This window comes from Filicampus tigris, chromosome 4, assembly GCF_054856515.1.
Source record: "Filicampus tigris isolate MCC_2025a chromosome 4, RoL_Ftig_1.0, whole genome shotgun sequence".
NCBI classification, from domain to species: domain Eukaryota; kingdom Metazoa; phylum Chordata; class Actinopteri; order Syngnathiformes; family Syngnathidae; genus Filicampus; species Filicampus tigris.
In genome coordinates, this window is record NC_141220.1 from 18,493,566 (window position 1) to 18,511,213 (window position 17,648).

At 43.9% G+C, this 17,648-nt stretch overlaps 1 long non-coding RNA gene across 1 annotated transcript in view; it reads left to right on the top strand.

Annotated features, from left to right (window-relative positions):
- The first annotated feature begins 128 nt into the window (after nucleotides 1-128).
- LOC147148773 (uncharacterized) overlaps nucleotides 129-17,648 on the top strand; it is a 43,602-nt gene continuing 26,082 nt past the window's right edge. The window contains exons 1-2 of the long non-coding RNA XR_015086572.1: nucleotides 129-272; nucleotides 1,297-1,368. This is a non-coding gene — a long non-coding RNA (uncharacterized LOC147148773). The remainder of the gene's footprint in view (nucleotides 273-1,296; nucleotides 1,369-17,648) is intronic.

Consider the following 17,648-nt stretch of genomic DNA (forward strand, 5'->3'; position numbering starts at 1 on the left):
CTATGCAATAGTCATAATACTGTACTACTCTAACCCACACTCCAGCACTGTAGGTGGCGGTAATGCACCTCAAACGTGAGCTGACCACCCACTAATGAAGAAAAAGAAGAACTAGCACTAAAATTCCAGAATTGACAACCCGCAGGTAAACAAGCCCACTTTATTAGAAGCGTCTGTGGCCCAAGTCAAACTTTGGCTTGGGTTTTACTTTCTGGACCTGAATTTCCCATATCTGCCATGCACACTCTGGTGAGACATCCAGCAAAGACGTGGTGGGTAAATGCATTTATTTTATGTTTAGGATAACGTTTGCCTTTTGTGTTATTCAGATTCAGTTTCTAGTGGCACATATTTCATACCATAGCGTCACACATAGTTTAAGAATCTTCAACAGTTATTTTTATTGACCATACATTGGTAATGACATGTATAAATGTCTGTTTTCTTAACACACTGGCCATGCTTGTGTTTACTTATATCAGTTAAAAAACAAAGTTTCTTTGTACACTGGGAAAAAATGCTGTGCGTCATTTACTCATTTTTGTTTTGTCAAGTGGTTGCACGAAATAAAATAATCTGAATCCAGATGGATTCTTTTTGAACTATACATCTGCTTTAGAAATGTATCTAGATACAGATAGTTTTATTTTGTGCAACCACTTGACAAACCAAAAAGTAAATTCGACCTTTTTTTTTTTCAGGGTACAAAGCTGTATATGGGAAACACTTGAATTGACACCAATATCAGTTTCTGTTGAATTATTTTTAGTAGTTAAATTACCTGATTATACGAGTAGTTAATTTTGGTATCACAGTGGATACCAAATGTGGACCACTAAAGAACCGTCATTCATTAAGGTATGTGGGCCAAGTGCAGGTGGGTTGTGTGGCCCATCACAGGGCCACACCGCTTTTGCTATCTGGGCATGCAGCCCGACAATAGTATGGTTATATTGTGAGATCAAAATATCTCTCTTACTGTGAAGAGTTTGTTTCTCATAGACCAAAAAAATTGCTTTTCAGGTTCACATTACACTGTGGATTCCAACCTAGATTTGTGAAGTCATGGTCCATAAATAGAAGTGAAAACAGCAACGTGATCCCCTCATATGACTGCCAACATGCATGCAGTGGCGTAGAGTAGATTGCTGGCTGATTAGGTCATTAAGAGGTCTGAGTCGTGACATGTTGTCCACGTGCACCCTCGGTCAGCTCCGGCTTGAGTGATTCTGCGTGACCTCACCGAGACACGGCGCTGCCCTCGCTGTTCTAAGTATTCTCCTTGCTTGTTGACAGCGACTCGCCTCTGGGGACGGCCGGGCATCGGCTGCACGCTGACCTCCTGCCAGTCTGCACAGCGGCAGAGAGGTAATGAGGAGAATTTCTCGACAGCTCTTTGCCTCGACTTACACACGCGCACGTATAGAAGTTGCAGAATTGATGCGTGTATGGGGGTTTCCACACTTTCATCACTCTCGTTTCCCCTGTGTGTGTTCATTTGATGTTTTACTCTCCCTTCAAGGGTTTTACACACTATAATCACTCCTCAGGTGTGTACTAACGTTTTATGTGTTGTTTTTCAAATGCAGACTTATGTAATGGTGGATGGTATGTCTCTGGGAGCAGAGCAGTCTGGATTTTATTATAATTTAAGAGGCAAGTCACAGTACTGGTAACTGGTGTATTGGGACATTACACCTTCAGGAAGTGGAAATAGAAGAAAATAGAGTGTTCAGGATTTTTCCCATGGATTAGAGAAACATTTATGACTGGCTGACATTCTGTGTTCCAGTACATCCCAAGTTTGGTGGGTTTTTTTTTGTTTTTTTTCCCCCCAACAAAATCATTAAAATATGTCTTAATGGACCTTCGGGGGAGGCGAAAGTGGCCTTCCACAAATTGACTGAAGTAGGGTGCGCAAATACCGATAATCGGGCCGAATTTAAGCATTTCTCACCCATTTGATTGTGGGATGTTTCTAAAGATTATACTGGGCAATTATCTTGTAGTGGTCAAGAGTGATTTTATTTCTCACCATGATCTGCTCATAAAAACGGTCAGGGCCAACAGTCGTAAATGGTGAATGTGTTCAATATTTACGATAGTAAGTCCTTGTATGTGTGTTCTTTGGCTTTTCCAGCAGTCCGGATGCCTGCTGCTCCTTAGATTAGTTTCAGTACTATGACAGACATCTACTTTCAGTGATGAGACTTGTCCTTATAGTGTCATGCAGGGTGAGCTGGAAACCTATCCCAGCAAATTTTGGGTGACGGTAGGTGTACAATTAACTGGTTGCCAGCCAATTGGAGGAAAAACAACAATGTGTGTTGACTCTTAGGAGAATTTGGAATCGTCAATGTACCTAACATTTGTCTTTGAAGGTGGGAGGAATCCTGAGTTGCTGGAGAAAACCAATGCACCGATCCCAAATTCAAACCCCCAATCTCAGAAATGTGAGGCGGATGTGCTAACCACAAACCTGCCAAAAATCTGTTATGGTGTTAAAAATGATGTGGGTACCCCGCTTGAAGCACACAATGGTTTGTAATGTCTTGATATGACTATATATTTACAAAGGGGAGCTAGTAACCCCCTGATTGACAAATTAATTGATTAGGAGGCATGTCACAGTAATTTTATTTAGTCCACATAGTGTTGGTTGGCTGTTGTCTGTCGTCAGCAAATTAAATCCTCCCACATTTGTGGGTCGGTCTTGACGAAACCGAAATGGCACAGAGTCAATTAATGATTAATTCGGCATCTGCTGGCGGCGGCGTTTGAGACTCCCGTCGGATGTTTAATCACCTGATAGCCTTGTGTTGGAACATAACAACAGCGCTGTTGGACTCGCTGTAGCATCGGTGCGCTCAAATGTTTTGATCCTCCTCCAAGCGTGCTCACTGAATATTCACCGTTGTGCGGCGCGCATCAAGGGCTGCCGTTGTGGATCCCACCCACGGCAACGCTCCATCAGGACCCGCGGCTGAGGAGGATGTTGTGGATATGCAGCCTCGACAGCACGCTTAACCCAGAGGCCGAGCGGGGACGGGAAGCAGTTGACTCTTTGGCCCGCCTGGGAATTTCCTCCTCGCCGTCCAGCGTGGCCTGTGGTCAGGACGGCGGGGACCGGGCTGACTGTACGTGTAGAAGTTGTCGAAAACTTATCAGAGGGGATCCAGTGGCCCTTAGCGGAGAGAACAGCATCAATTATTTGCGCTGGCAGATGTTCACAGAGGCAAATATGCATGAATGTGAAGCTGGCAGGCCTCCCTCAGCCTTCACCATGCATGCAGCAGCAGTTGTTATGCTGGCTCGTGTACAGACGGCATTCATCTGAGCTGTCAGCGCCGCCAACCACTTTGGTGGAAATTATTTCACCCCTTAATAAGAGAACCGCGGTGCTCTATTACATTTGGCGGTCGGGGCAGCATTCTTGGTGGGTCTGTCATCACGTGGCCGCTCTCCAACAGTAGGCCTTGTGTACTTGGCCGCCTGCTCAGCCTTTAACCCACAGATGAAAATAATACTCGCGACGAGACCCTAAACGAAGCCGCCAGCCTGCCCCGCATCAAATATTGGGTCCGAAATCGTGTCAAATATCATGTTGATGATAGACTAGTATTTGGAGGATGTGCTGATACTGTATGTGCGGATGACTTCTGTATGAAGAGTAAAAGGTCAGGTTCAAGCTCATCTGATAGGGCCATTAGTCAATCAGGAGAAGATCACATCATTTTACAACGTAACACATGGCAAGTCTGGAGTGTTAACTGATGTGCGTGTATTTTAAATGGCACGTTACAGCGCTGCGTTTCTATAGATAGACAGGATGTACACTACATTTTAACCCATGAGGGAAACTCTAATTATAAGGGATGGGCCAGTGAATAACTAAGTGACAAGTTGTGTCATACATCATTATAGTCTTTTGTGTGAGGACAATCAGGGTCATTTGTGACATTTTTCAATACGTTGCTGTGCGATCGGCTAATGTTCAAGGGTAAGCATCCAAAGCCCAGACAGGGCGCTATTGTGTAAGCCGCTCTCCTCATTGCGAGCTGCCAATAACAATAACAAAGTTGGCGTGAGACAAGCGGTGACTGTTAACGGTGTGCAACCACGACTTATGGAGCTTTGCTACAAAGAGGGCCTTTTTGGCAAACTGCCACTTACTGCGCTCCCCCTGAGGGCTCTAACTCATGAATCAGAGAAAATGGGAATTTCACATATTAAAAGAGGGTCAACGTCTCTAATCACAGCACTGGGATGTGGAGGGAGCGGGTTGGAGGGGGGTTTTAGCTTGAGCGTTCATCAGGCCCTCTGCTGCGGCTTTAAAGACAATTGATTCAAGGGGCATCTGCAAAAGGATCTGTTCCAGGAAAACATCCTATGATGAAATTCACCATTCAGTCACCTTGTGTCGATGGAAAGTTTTCCTACCATTGTGTCAGACCGTGTAAAGACTACAACAATAATGATAACATGTCATAATGATAACATGTCACACTGACATAATGAAACACTGTAAAGTGTTTTTCAAGCGGCCGTGTCATATTTAAAATCCAGATTTGAATATAAGTTAATGTAAACTTATGTACTTGCCACACTGTTGTTTTGGGTGTGGCCGTGTTTCATGCAAATGACAAGCACAGCCTTTGGTTGACTAGTGACTGATCGAAGCAAAGCAAAGAAGCAAGCCTACTCGGTGTTGCCAACTAGTAGCGAGGAGAAACAAATCTGGCATTTTTTTATGGTGCCATTAAAAACGTGTGGATTCTCAGAGACTCTCTCTTGAGCAGAACATGTTCAGCCCTCCAGTCCAGACTGCAAATGAATAGCACAAGCACAAAGCCACTACTGATGAATTGTAATCGGTCCAGCTGTTGTTGCGTGGTGATTATATAAATGACTACATAATAGTGGGACGAGTGCATAACGGCTCACTAAAAGGCACATTTTCAGAAATGCTGATACAAAAGATGTATTTGGTGGTTTAATTTCACACTCGCACGGTGGGCAGGAACTCCAGAGACCCAGCTAGAAAAAAATAAATGTCCTCCATTTTCACAGATGAAAAGGTGAAAATAAGGAACTTCTACTTCTCAAATGCAGTCGTCATAAGGAGCCAAATGCATGCCGTTTTTCAAAACAGCCTTTTACCCATCATACCACCATGATAATGACCCGGGAGACTTGTATGTTGTTGTGCTCGGTATACTTGTCTTCCATTGACAGAGTAGTTGGTAGTATTGACACGCAGACATTTATTTGTCTGTCCGATCAACAGAGGTCATGCGGCGCTTTGTTTGTTTGCCCGGTCAATTGAGTCCACTAACACAGGACGCTAGCCAGGAGATGTAAAAAAAAAAAAAAAATGGATAAGCACTCATCAAGGCCCCCCCTCCTCCCTGTCCAGACCACTGGGTCCTTCACCCCCAACTCCCAGATAAGATGTCTGCAGTCGCTCCACATGGCCGTTGCTACCCGGACAGAGAACAAGCCTCAAAGGAAGGAAACTCAGGCAACTGTAAATATTTGGGCACCAGAGAGCTTTATGGCGTTTGTTGTGAAAGGAATTCTAGCAGTGGGGAGGTGATGCATGGGTGTCAGAGGCCTTGAAGAAGCCTGTGTTTACAACATCGCCTGCGAATCCTCCCACGACTCTCGGCCAAGCCCGGAGAAGTCAACCAAATAAGCACTTGGGCGAGCGGAATGCAAACAGCGCCATTTTTACAAACAGGTTGAGGAAAACAGGTGTGAGCGTGCTGCCCTGAAGGCCAATTGTGCTTCCAAGTGTGTTCGCCTACAGAGGTGACTCACAGGCAAGATGGGGCCATGTCCTCGCTGTGACTGATTTGGAAACGGATCTTTAAAGCCCTCGAGTGGATCAACTACTGTTATTTGCTCAGTAAACCTGCAGGCTATGGAAGACTGTCAGCAAGACTGTAATAAGACATTTTGTGTTACCAATAAGTTTGAATTAACAGGACATAAATTACAGACATGACACGGCTAATAGCTTAGTAACGTGTGGCTGCTGGAAACAAGGAAATTGTTTGTCTGGTCTTTTTAGAGCTAAACATGATGCTAAGCAATGATAATTGCCGCAGGATCAAGTTGTTCCACTTTTAACAAAGCTAGCATCTATGTTAGACGAGGTTCGTGTCCGCCTTTCTGAAATATTCTTAGTTTCACCTTAAACTATACTCACATGCTAATCGGGCTGTTACTGGTTGACTAGCTGCGGACAACGCGTGAGGAAAACTTGTTCCATTAATATAAACAGACCATGTGCTGATTTTCACTTTGCCAACTAAATCTTAAAATTCAAAAGAAAACATTTCTTACAGTCTTTCCATTCATTAATGAATTTCCTGTAGCACTTGTCATCTTCAGGTTTGCAGATGAGCTGACCGAGGGGAGCAACTAGGGTACACATTGGACTGTTCGCCATCTGGTCATAGCTTGACAAAGAACCACGCATCATCCACACCTATGGACAATTTAGTCTTCGATGAATGTAACATTCTGAGAATCCCGAACCTGAGAACTGTGCAGCAGATGTGATAACCACTCGGCTAATTTCTGAACATTCGTCCGCCGCTGACCAACCGATGTTTATTATAGTTCACCCTGCCGGACCGGGAACTGGAAATACTCATTAGTTCTTCCCAACACATTTGGGTTTGGTGTGAAAGAAGTTGAGAGTACCAAAGGGGCAAGCCCATTAAACGCCTTGGGATGAACTTGAACAGAGATCGTGACTGACCTTACAAATGTACTTCTGAATGAATGGACAATTCTTAAATCAACCAAACATGCTTTTTTGGAATGTGAGAAGAAGCCAGAGTACTTGGAGAAAACCCACACAGCATTGGCAGAGCCAAGACCGAAATCCCAAAACTCTGTGAGGCTAACGACTAAGCCCTGCGGTGATTCCTTTTTTTTTTTTGACTTTTATTTATCTATTTTTTTTTTCTTCTATCGTCATCACCCACCTCTGCCCTTCTTTAGTTTCCGCCTCCTCATCCATGTTGCATGAGGCCTTATCTTTTTCCCTCTCATCTCTGCCTCCCCAACCCTCAGGTCTTATCCACGCGTCTCTTTCATCTCCCTACCGCGGGGCGGCCGGACATCTCGTCCGATGTGCGTCCTCCCCCGGCTTGCTTCCCAAAAAGGTCACACGGCAGCTTCATCCCAGGTTGCCAGAGGATCGGGATTCCTCATTATCCTGTTAACTGTACATTTATCTGACAAGACAGGGGAGAGAGCAAGAGCGACCCCCGGCATCATTAAGCTTTAATGGACAGCCTCGAAATGAGAGGGAAGCCATAAAAGCGGGAGCCGAAGCAGAGTCTCTCTTTAATGTCTCTGATCGCCCTGACAGGATTATTAATCAGGAACTAAAGGAATTTAAAACCTTTGCTCTTGGCTCCCTCACTTAGAGTCTTTAGCTTGCACCATTACATAGCAAGCCAGGGTCAGGAGGGCCGCAGCTAATTGGTTCTACAGGGTTTTGAATAACAATGAGCTGAGCCCAATTACTGAACTACAGAGAGGCGGAGATGAGAGCAGGAGGGCGGAGGAGGAGGCCCGGCGGAGCAGGCGCGCGGAGGATGGCGGGCGGAGGAGGAGCGGCTGCCGCTGTCTCTCTCTCTCTCTCCTCCTCGGAGTCGGGGATATTAATGAGATCAGTAAATGAGTGCTGGCACAGACGGGGAAAGTGACGGAGAAGAAAGAGCCGCCGCGGCCCAGCAAGACGGCGGCTCCTCATTCGCTATTCCATTTGACTTTCGCACCAAATGCCTCACTCTTTTTGTCCCACATTTTCCTTTCTCTTTGTATCTCATGTTCATTTATTAGTGATGTGTTTTGCTTTGTGCCAACACGGGCGATTGGGGGAGTGTGGGGGGGGGGGGGGGGGGGGGTATGCGTCCCTGCGGTCCTTTGATAGCGCCGCTGTATTGCAGCCTGTTTTGTAAAGCCTTTAATGCTGTCTGCGGGGCTTTCTTCTGTACTGATGGCCAACATAGTTAGTCCCAGCAGTTTAGACGAGGCTGGCCTATAAATCTGAGCTCATTCAAAGGCCGGGATCCTCATTTTTCTGGCCCCTACTGCTTTGCCGGGCATCAAGGCTTGTTTTTCATGCTCTTACTCATCCCTCGTGACACGTAACTGTGGCTGGATGAGGCTGCACGCGTACTATCCGTGTGGCCCTGCTACCGCTGATGATGAAACTGCTTTATCAGATTTTGGAGAGCTCATTTGTTCCAGCGGGCAAAAGAGCTTCTCGAGCGCTTGGAAGGATGTCATGTGCTTCCGCAATTTTATTTTTTTTTTTTTTTTTTGGCGTCCTTGAAACGTTTGCATCAGTGTTGAGCTGTAAGACTTTTTAAATGGATCTTCTTTCAAATTCATGAATTTCTCCTCGTCGTGTGCATTCGCGGCTTTCAATAAAAGCCGCCATTATGCCGCCACCTCCTCATCTGCTTCTCGACTGCCATTCGAGTGCCGCAAATTGGAAATGAGATTTAAATATTGCTTGAAATGGATAGCTGGTGTTCACCTAAGCCGCGTGCCTGCTGATATTCACTGTAGTCACTGCGCTGGGACCGACTGCGAGATGTTAATTGCCGCTAGCAGCGGGTTTAGCCCTGACCTTTCCGCATCAGCAGGCAAACAAAATTCTCTGTAGCCTCACACGCCTTTTGTCATTCGCTCTTCATGGCCGGATTTCTCCCAGATGAGACGGATTCTCTTTGCTTACACTTTTAATCGGCTATAGAGCAGCAGCGCAATACTCCAGCTGGAATGAGAAGGAGATAAATGCCTTCTTAGCTCTCGACTGCAAATGAACTACAAATCCTTGAGCTGGATTGCTGCTCATTCTTCAATTATGTAAGCCTCCATCTGTGTGTGTTTTTTTTTTTTTCTCATACCCAATGTCAAAAAAGCGCAGCATATGCAAAACATTGCTGGCACGCTAGATTATTATATTGTCGCCAGTCAAATCCAAGAAATGATAAGGACACGTGAAAGAATAGCAGCCGTGTTTACACTGAGATTTGAGCCACGCGAGCATTAAATGCGCGGAACATGCTTTGTTTTCGCCGTCCTGAATATTCAACTGCAGTGATTGATTGGTTTCATGTAGATTTGTCATGCAAATACCCTTTGAAGTTCCTCCTCAGCCTGTTGAGGATGATGTGCCACCTCTCATCATTGTCACCCCCCCCCCAAAAAAATCCAGTGAACTGCTAATATATTCTCAAGTCTTCAATCTGTCGTATTTGCATGCTGTAACGGCGCCACAGCTGTACTCTCCCAAGAGTTTATCGTTATTTCACATTTATTTTGTCTCCCTAATTACCTAATTAATTCCGTTGTTTTGATTGTGGTGTTTACCGTGTGCTCGGTCGAAGTGTAATCCGGTTGTATTTGTCTGTTTGAAGAAGAAGCGCCCGCGCTGAATTATTCATGCTCCGCTTCAGCGACAGCGCAGCCGTTTAAATGATGAAGGCATTCGTGAAATCATCCCTCCCACGCACACACATACGCACCAAGCGCCCCGAGCGGGTGGAAGTAAGGAGGGGAGAAGATTTCACCTCGGAGCTCACCTCAAATGAGCCGAGTTTCACGTCACGTGACAAAGTGAGCTGGCAGGAGCCTTGGTCTAATCGCACACCATCGTGTGACCTTTCACCCCCCCGCGCTGTACGCTCTCCGTGTGTGTGTGTGTGTGTATGTGTGAGTTGCAAGAAGGAACATGGACACTTGAGTGGACCCGCGTTCCCTCCGGAGTGCTGCTGGCGTGTCAAATGCTGCCCACCGATTGCCTTTTGGTGTGTCATGTGGCGGCATTTCACACCCTCTGTTCTGACACTGCTCCATTGAGAAGCAACACAACCACTTTTTGTGTTCAGTGTGTCTTCGGGGGCTCGTTGGTTTATGACGGAGTAAGCCGGAACGCGCCGGAGTCTGTCGCTAACTGACATTAACACGGTTGTAAAGTTATCGTGATAGTAAATATTTGTCTAATGAACAATTCTAGGCCATTAGTATAAAACAAATGAAAAACTAAGTACTAACTGAATACTGGGTGCAGGGGCATAGCCAGAAAAAAGACAACACATCAGAGAGGGGTGGCCATAAGTGCGCCATTCTTCATCATACCATCCACAGTCAAATAAAATGAAATAAGTCACACACACACACAGAAAAATCACCATCATAATCAAGCAGGAACAAGTTGAACTAAAAAGCAACATTTTGCTTCGCTTTATAAACTAGATAATGCCTTTTTTTTTTTTTTTGCTGTTGCTTTGCTTTAGTTTAATATTTCATAGTCTACTTCTCTCTGCGCTGATTCGCTGGCTAACAGCCATTCATCAATTGCGATCAATAGCTCATTCATTCAAATCATATCTAAAAAGCCCAATAATACAAAGATCTTTTTATTCTTCACAATTCTAAACATTGCTTTTTTTTTTTTTACTTAGGCTTGTTCCTGATTGTATTATCCGTGTGTGTGCAAGATGTGTTGGGGTTGCCAGGAAAGTGGCCGAGAGTGACAAGGGGTGGTCAGGGCCACCCCATAACTCCGCCTCTGACTGTGCCGTTTTATGCCACATATTCCCACATTGCTGCGCAAACTAGTTTATTGTACTCGGTTCGTAACCTTGAAACACCTATAGAGAATATTTGTATGAAAAACACTTAAAGGCTGCTTGCATAAAACAAAACACTTGTCAGGCAATCTGAGCAAATGTTCGCGTGCTGCTTGACAACATATTTTTATGTCGAGCCGCAGTCTATCAACTAACCTACTATAGTCCTGATTAGTGTAAATATTTTAATGAAAAACATATCCAGGCGATATATGCTGTATAAATCAATTAAATCAAAAACGCGACATTTGTCATCTCAAACCGTCATGTGTTGCTCGGGCCGGTTTCAGATTCTGATGGTACGAAAACATTGTGCAAAAATGTGCTTTTTTTCCCCCATTGAATGCAATCTCTCTTGTTTTTACAAAATAAATAAATAGAATATCGTTTTTAAACAGATTTGGTATGTTAAGAGGTAAATGTAAAAAGAAAGTTGAATTTTTACATGTAAAATCAAAATAATACTTCTGTTTTCCTCATGCATTGAGGAGCCCCTTTTGTGCTCCTTTCCATTTTGTGAAGTAACGTCAGAGTCGAAACGAGCTAATGTTAGCCTTAGCCATGCTAGTTAGCCATGTTATTAGCATCCATGATAGCAAATCTATAGTATTTATTTCACCAATTTTAGACACGCTGACACTTGTTGTCGGTTGTCATCGTTTGTCGAGTTATATTAACGTTGTAAGAGTGATCTCCTAAATATGATTTCCTTTTGGAAATATTGCCTCCTCTAGCAGCCAATCTTCATGAGCATGTTTTTTTTTCACATCCTTCCTCCGCCAAGCCCTGGCAGCCAATCCAGGGTGTACCCGGCCACTCCGCCAGCCTCATGCCCCAGGTCACCCGCGACCCTAATGAGGACAAGCACTATAAAAATGGATGGATGGCTGTACCCATACTTCTGGTCTATCTGATTTGCCTTCTTACCCTGCGGTCCCTTTGGCAGATGGGCCATTCATATCTGATTTGTATCCATATATGATCTGGGAGTTGGCTCACCTTGATCCACGCTGTGTAAAAATAGTCAAAGTCACTGGAGTTGCGTCCTTGTTATACTTTGATTTCGGGAGAAATCCAGGGTGAGATACCAGCACCCTTTTCAAAAGTAGAAGCCACCGCATACCTTGAAGTCTATTAATCAAATGCGTTAGTCTAGCTTGTACCTTTTGAAGGACAGAAATAGGCTCGTGCTGTATTCCTATTTGTGACGGTGCCGGAAGAGTACTTTCCCAGAGGAACGACAAGGCAAGAGGCGTTGGCGGTTCTCAGGAGGATTGTCTGTTTATTGTGTTTACCATAAAATCCTGAAGGACATGCAGACATTGTCATCATCAGCGGCGCATCGTACATGCTCTCCTGCCTGGGTTTTTACATTTTTGTCATCACCATTTCCTTCCTGTGAACTCTATATGACAAGTGAGGGTGGCAGGCATCACTTTTATGCATTTGCAAAAGCACTTTGACATCTCTTAAGGGACCGCACTCCTCTTACACGTTCATTTACATGAAGAGAATTCATCGACAGGCATCATTTGTTCGCGGCTTCATTCATGGCGGTCCCTAAGGGTGCCATTGTCCTTAAAATGCACAAATCACAAGCTGTGGTTTTAAGGATGCTTCTTCCTTTTGACGGCGGCTGCCTTGATGGACGTTATCTGCTTGCACGACTCCAGGCTCAGACAAAGCCCCAAGCATACAGAATGTACGCTTTTATTTAAAAAATATTGTGCATGCTTTTCTCTGTGTATCCAAGTAGATTCTCTATTCTATTTGATCTCGCCTAAACATACATCTTTAATCTGCGCTGCAGGCTGTGTGCAAGGCAGCGTGTCATTGCAGCTCCACTGGGGGGCCTACAGAGGGCAGCATAGCAAACGCGGCCGCGCCTCTCTGCTCCACTACACCTGCAACCACCTGCCACACCTACCGTGTCTTTATTAACACACTTCTTCATTGAGTCACATGAGGAAGAAAGAAATAATTAGGGGTGGGTGGGGGCGGGGGGTGCACTCCACAAGCATCTGATGAGAAAACCACCACGGGCCCTCGGGGTGTTCTTCTGTTTGTACTGACAGAGGGCGAGTTATGCTAATTGAGCGTTCTTTGCATAATTAGGGGGAAAAATGTTTATCATTATTATTAGTGGAGGATCGCCAGACGGAGGGTAATTTTAAGTTTCCCAGCAGGGTGATGAATAAAAAAAGAAAAGGAGACTCTCCCAATGTTATTCCTGCCTTCTTTTGATGCGGGCTGCATAATTCATCTAAGATACTTAGCCTGAATACACTTTAATGATGATGACTTTTCCCAATGTGATTTTTCCAAGTGTTTTAATGTACTGTCTTCATAGCAGATGTGTTTGCCGCGGTGAAACACGAGGACGGCGCATCAAGCTCGTCAACTAAATCGAGCTTTCATTTATGTTTAATGAGCCTTGACTTTTTTGACCTCACGCTGGGTGGTATGCGCTGTGCTTGTGCTGGGGGTGTTCCCGTGCATGTTTAGTCACATCATGTGTGATACCACCAAGTGACTGCTAGCTGGTGAAAACACGCACACGTGTCAAAATAGAAGGCTTAAATAAGGGTACAGTGAGTCTTTGCCTAAGGATGGGTTTACACTGCAGGTCCAAGTGTCCGATTATGATTTCATGCATACATCCGAATGTATTTACAAATGTCATGTGACATATCCGATTAGGCTGTACTGTACCTGCATTCACTGAACACATGCAGCAAACCTCATGAACAGATGCTTGAATTTCAATTAAGTCCACAAAAATCAGCACGGAACTAGGATTTAGTCGGCCTGGCCTGACTCTTCCTCCCATTGATTTAAATGAGCAGAACTTCCGCATGACTCCACTGGCTCCCCTCGAAATAATTTTCCTTCTTTATTTAATTGACACACCTCTAATGAAGTATATTGGAGCGTATTTAGTTCAGCTGCTTGGCTGTAGTGTAGACAACGAGCTGAAATTTCTCTTACGTTTTAAATGTACATATATTCTTTATCGGATGCTTTTTACTTAAATTTACAATGTATTTATTTGAAAAAGATACATTTAAAACATTGCGTCCACTCGCTTATGTGGCCAGCCATTTTTGACTTCCCCTTTATGTATTTTCACTCATACAAGAGTGCAATTCGCAAGGATGTGATGTGTGTCTCGTTTCAGCCCCGCCTGCCCACTTTTTTGACTAACTAAGACCAGATAGTTAATATTCACCAACGACAAGCTACATGTCAGTCAGATCCACTTCTCGAGCTAGCTAATGGCAGACTTGCATGTAACTCGGCTGATTTGTAACAGCTCTTCTCTTATGGTTCTAGTCGGTATCCTGTTTTAAATAGCCACCAAACTCTAACATCAACACGTCATCCCGACTCATGTTCAATTGTATTTTTGGTATTTTTCATTTTACAGTGGACCCTACTATTCACAAGCGATATGGCCAAGCCGGCCTGCGAATAGCAAAAATCTGCATGCATTGTAATTGGTTCCCATTATAAATGCATTAAAAAAAACAACTTTTTTTTAACCCAGAAAATTCTTGAATCAGTAGAAACGAACAAAGTAGGTTGGCTCCACCACTCTCGTAAATAATAAAAAATAATTAAATTATGTTATTTCTAAAAATCTGTCAACAGCGAGGGTTTACTGTGAGTTTTAATTTCATTGTGACTTTTGTTTTTTAAATTCAGTTAATTTAAATTAGTTTTTAGAGCGGATTTGTTATTTTTGTTTTTATTTATTTTTTTTTGTTTATATTAGTTTTTATTACTTTTAATATTAATATTAGTTTTTTCTTATACTGAATGTTTGATAAGGGCAAGATTGGAAAAAAAAAGTCACGATAACTATTATTCCCAAACGACAATTCAACCTTCCTTCTTCCTTAGATTACTTTGTTTTATAAACGTAAAATGTAATTTCATGTACCCGTAGTTTTTTTAAAAACTCTTGTCTTGTTATATCAATTCATTTACGAAAAAAAAAAAGTTTGTCAGGTCATTCGTTTTCGTTAACTATAATAACTTGGGAAATTGCGAATTTAATTTCTTAAAAAAAATGCTCATTAATTATGCTGTTGTTGTTTCAAATTGTATAATATGGCGTTAGCGGCTAGTGGCTAGCTCACAAAAGCCCGCGGGTTACTTTTCAAAGGCCACTACATTTGGCCCACCCTGTCCACTGTATCGACATCCCATCGAAAGACAGCATAGGTCAGGGTTTTCTTTTAAAAACTGAACTGTCATTGCAAACACGTCCCATAAGGACCATATTCTCTCGTCACGTCAATTAGTCCAAACCTTTAAAGTAGCCTTTTCCTGCATTAAGACTTAACGATACTTTATGCTGCAGTAAGTGTTCCTATCTGAGTTTTTACAAGGCACTAGGGATTAGGACACAGTAGCAAATTCATCTCATTTGCGTCAGAGCCGGGGAAGCGAGCACTCTAAATGCGCTCTGCAGCAACACGACGTACGTGCTAAAATGGAGACGAGGTCTCTCTGATGTGAGGGGAGCGCACGGCACCCACCCCCGTTGTTCTCCATCGACATGGCCGCCTGCTTCTCGGATGCGGGGAATGTTCCGGCGCTTCAAAGGTTGCTTTGCTTTTTTTTTTTTTTTTTTTTTTTTTGTGTTACGCGCTCCAGCCCAACGGCCACAAGCACACCGATTAATATTTCAAAACATGTTTCTTTGCTTGCAGCCCTCCACGCGCCCCTCCCTTCTCAGTATCCCCCCCCCCCCCCTCTACCCAACATCATCTCTCACACAGCCCATTCCTTCCTATTTCTAACACTTATTCCCCTCAGCTCTCCACACCTGCCTGCTCTCTCGCTCACCCAAATGTGAGATTTTCTTTTCCACGTCTCATGTTTTGCTGCTCCACTGCTCCCCTCCATCCAATCACCAGTGTGCTATGTTTTATGGATTAATAAGATATGATCCTGCAAGGTCCAGTACCAAAGCAGTGGGGAGAATTGTGTTTGGGGTTGGGTGCCGTCTGCAGTTGAATTTTAATGAGTACCGAGGGGAATATCCTGTCTTTTTTTCCCGAGGTGTCCTTCTGGTGCCTGGCTATGAATCACTGTCACACAAACAAGGTATTTCCTATCATGCCACTGTTTTGGCTCACTAACGGCAGCGAGTTGTGGCCTCGCAGGCACACCTGCTCCACTGTCCTAATTGAACAGATGATCTGCCAATTTGTCATGTTTATCTTCAGAGGCACGCCAGCCCCTCCCCTTGCTGTGCAGATGTTAGCAGAGCTTTTTTTTTGTGATGACAGATCCTGAAGTCATTATTGTATAATTCATCCCTGCATTAATGTCTTTAGATAGCATCTTCAGCACCTTTCGTTTTTTTTTTTTTTTTTTTGGTCTCCACCTCCTCACTGGAGAAACCTTTATTATTATTCTCTCAGCTGACAGCACAGCGTACGATAAAAGATAATTGCCAAGCTCGACTCAGCTATTGATATTGAAATAGTGCTGAAATTATGTGATGCGGTTTGAAGGTTAGATTAAAGTCATTTGCATAAAAAATGTGCAGGCAAATTAGTGTTCCCCAAAAGAAGCAAGAAAATACAACTTTCACCATTATAAAACCTTTAGTGCTTGTCAAGTGAAAATAAATGTCTTGTAAATTTTAACCATCTCAGAGAAGAGCATTGTTAACAACCCTGCCACAATTAAAAAAAAAAAAAAAAGAAAATCACTCCACTGTTTATAAAATGTGGCTTTAGAATCGTGAAAAATCAAGCTATTCTCTCCACTCTCATCTTAATGCACTGCAACCACGACCCACTCAGCTGTCAATCAACCACCAATTCTACAACCTGAAAAAAATGGATGCTACCTTGTCTAGCACACACTGACTGACACATCAGACTGAAGTTTTTTTACCTCGCTCTTCTGCCTCCTCTCCATGATATGCGCACACTCACCGCAGACAGACAATAAGCCGTTCTAAAGTGGTGACGCCAGCCCAACTTCTGGGCTGTCAACTTCAATCAAATAACATTTCTACAACCTGCAAAAAACGGATGCTACTTCACCTAGCACATGCTACCTTGCTCTTCCTCCAGTCTCTGTGACATGCGCGCACTCAGGGCTGACAACGTGGCACTCTAAAGTGGCCAGGACAATGGCCTATCCAAAGGGAAGATGCATTTTTGGGTTGTAGGCATAGCTAGCTGGCAAACCGCCTGTCGTTGGGGAGGGTGGACTTATGCCAGATGTTACAAGTGCGTTACTTGGCACCGTGTTAGTTATGCCGAAATGTTTTACCCACGCCCAAACGATCAGGAAATCTGAAATGGTGAGAAACACTTTAATCTCCACAATTGAACATTACATAGTTCTCTGTCTTTGCATGTTTCCGGTAATTATATTCCAACATGTATAATGTACAGTATTTTAGAAAAAAATTATCTGTGAATTTACTTTCCAGCATCTTTAACATCGTTCATTAAGGCGTCATCATAATCAATCATTGGCGATTGGCTGGCAACCTGTTCAGGGTGTGCCCCACCTACTGCCCGAAGACAGCTGGGATAGGCTCCAGCACACCCTGCCGTGGTTGGGCCGTCACTACTTACACCTGACTCCATCACCATGGCAACTGGGGTGGGGGCAGATGCAGGTGGCGGGCTGCAAGCTGTAAGACGTCATGGTGCGCCGTTTGATTGAAGCCGCACAGACTTGTGCACATCTGCTTCGACACCGCTTACGCTGAAGCAACGCGGTGAATACCGACTTCAATCCCCTCTGATTATATCTTAGCGCTGTTTTCTTAAGTATGCCATAAATACAGAGGTTCATTTAAATATATCGTATCAAGGTCATATTTCACACCGTCGGCCCATTTGTAACGTTGACACCTTCACAATCGAATGAGATCCAAAACAGGAGCTGAATGGAAAGATAACGTAGTTTGGACTGGCTCTCTTTTAGTGTGTTTTGCTCTTA